General features: G+C 37.0%; 1 pseudogene; it reads right to left on the reverse strand.

Moving 5' to 3' along the window:
• Nucleotides 1-1,790: 1,790 nt before the first annotated feature.
• Nucleotides 1,791-2,581, reverse strand: LOC115295277 (annotated as a pseudogene).
• Nucleotides 2,582-2,814: the final 233 nt, after the last annotated feature.

Consider the following 2,814-nt stretch of genomic DNA (forward strand, 5'->3'; position numbering starts at 1 on the left):
CTTTGGGCTGAGTGCCCCTACATAGTTCTTAGTGAATCAGTTCTTGTGTTTTTTGCTTATACAGTTGGCCCTTGAACAACATGGGGGTTAAGGGCACTGGTTCCCTCCCCTCCCCATCAGTGCAGTTGCATATCTGTGTTTAACTTTTGATTCCCCCAAAACTTAGTTATTAATAGCCTGCTATTACTGAAAGCTTCACTGATAGCCTCGTCAATTAACACGTTCTGTATGTTATATGTATTATATGCTATGTTCTTACAACAGAGTAAGTTATAGAAAATACATTTATAGTACTGTATTTATTTATTGACAGACATCCACCTATAAGTGGACTTGTGCAGTTCAAACCCATGTTGTTCACAGAGTCAACTGTGCTTCCCTTTTCCATAACCCTCAGGCAGGGGTTCAGTGGGGATTTGGGGTGAAAACAGTTCTAAGGGACAGCCTGTGTGCTCTGGACGAGGGAGGCTCTCCTTGCCTTCTGAGCTCAGACTGAGGCTCTATTGTTGGGTCCAGTTGACTCTGGCTCTGTCTTCATTGGGATACTCTACTCAGGAGACTCCTCACCCCCTCATCCACCTAGTTCACAAGTCCAGTGCTTTGAGAAGGACAGCTGGGAACTCGCTTATCTTTCTAAGACAGAGAGAGAAACAAGACTACCTTTATTTTTGAAAGTTGCTTAAAAATTAATAATTTAATTAAAGTAATATATGCATTAAAGCTTAAAAAATTATAGTCATCTATTCATATCCCATTCAATCCCAAATCCTAATCCCAGAGGTGACAACTGTCAAATCTACCTAACTATGTTTATGTCACGCAATTTGTGTATGTGTGTATATATGTATATGTATGTATGCATATATATATAATTTCATTTAGTTTATTTAATATATTTGTTTTATTTATTTTTTAGAGAAAGATAATTAAATATAATTGAATATGACATATTGATTTTAGGTATACAACATAGTGATTTGATATTTGTATATATTAGGAAATGATCACCTTTTAGGTGATCCCAAAACTTTTAGGATTTACTCTTTTGGTAACTTTCAAGTGTGCACTACAATATTTTGACTATAGTCATCACGCTGTATATTACATCCCCATGACTATTTTATAATTAGAAGTTTGTACCACCTCTTTTTTTAGAAGTTTGTACCTCTTGACCCCTTTCACCCATTTCACTTATCCACTGAGCCCCTCCCTTGTAGCAACCAGTGTACTGTTATTTGTATCTATGTGCTTTGTTTTGTTTTTCTTATTTGATCATCTGCTTGTTCTTAGATTCTGCATATAAGTGAAATTATATTGTCTTACTGTCTTTCTCTTCTGATTTACTTCACTTAGCATAATTCAGGGTCCATGCATGTTGTTGAAAATGGCAAGATTTAATTCCTTTTTTTAATGGCTAAGTAGTATTCTATTTGTGCGCATGTGCGTGTGCGCACGTGTGTGTGTGTGTGTGTGTGTGTGTGTTACATCTTTATCCATTCATCCATCAATGGCCACTTAGATTGCTTTCATATCTTGGCTAATGTAAATAATACTGCAGTGCAGTTATCCTTGCTAACAGTTGCTATTTATCTCTTTGATAATAGCCATTCTAAGAGGCATGAGGCTGTATCTCATTGTGGTTTTGATTTGCATTTCCCTGATGATTACTGATGTTTAGCATCTTTTCTTCCTTCCTTCCTTCCTTCCTTCCTTCCTTCCTTCCTTCCTTCCTTCCTTCCTTTCATGCTGTATAATTTTTTATTAAGTATAAAAACTTCCAATCACATCACCTAGAGACCTTTACCCACTGCTCTGGCCACCAGTCTTTTGTTTCTCTCTTCAGCAGTAGTGAGGTAGATAGGTATTCTTTCTATGGAGAAGAGAAATTCCTGGTTTGTTGCCTTTGCCAATAACAAAAAGCTCGGTGGCAAAGCTGTTGCCATTGACACCTTTTACGTGAACTACATCAAGAGAACCAGATTATCCCTTTCTGTTAGTGATCACACCAATTCTTCTCAGGTTAGCACCTCCAGTCACCATATACAGATTATCAGTATCAGACTGGATGAAATCAGTAATCTTTCTAGTCTCCAAATCAATCTGAATGGTGTCATTCACCTTGATGAGGGGATCAGTATAGTGGATTGAGTGAACATCATGATAGGTCAACAGATGAGAGATTCCTTTTGTTCCCACAAAGATCTTTCTTACTTTGCACAACTTAATAGCCTCCTCCAGTGTGATCTGATAAACAGCAAAGAGACCCTTGGTAATACAGATCAATTGGAAATTCTCCCTAGTTGTCAATGCTGATGGCATTCATAAGAACCACAGTGTAGGTTACATCAGTTTGAACCTTGCCATCAATCTTAATAAAACACTGCATACAGATCTTCTTTACTTCATCTCCTATTAGGGTACATTTCAGTCTGTTTCTAAGGAAAATAATGAGAGAGAGACATTCTTTCCAATTAGGGAGACCAGTAGATGGATGAAGCACAGACACATTGGTCAGTTAATCCAATATTCAAAGCTTTGGAGCTGCTACATGCTTCACATGCTTTTTGGGACTATGAGCCATGGCTATACTAGGCATGAAAAGAGACTGCTGGGCATTTTTTCATGTATCTGTTGGCCACTGTATGTCTTCTTTGGAAAAATGTCTATTCAGATCCTCTACTCATTTTTAAATTAGATTGTTTGTAATTTTGCTGTTCAGTTGTATGGGTTCTTTGTATAGTTTGAATATTAATCCCTTATTGGATATATGACTTGCAAATATTTTTTCCCATTTGGTATGTTACCTTTTATTTT

The sequence above is a fragment of the Suricata suricatta genome, chromosome 7 (genome assembly GCF_006229205.1).
Source record: "Suricata suricatta isolate VVHF042 chromosome 7, meerkat_22Aug2017_6uvM2_HiC, whole genome shotgun sequence".
Lineage (NCBI taxonomy): Eukaryota > Metazoa > Chordata > Mammalia > Carnivora > Herpestidae > Suricata > Suricata suricatta.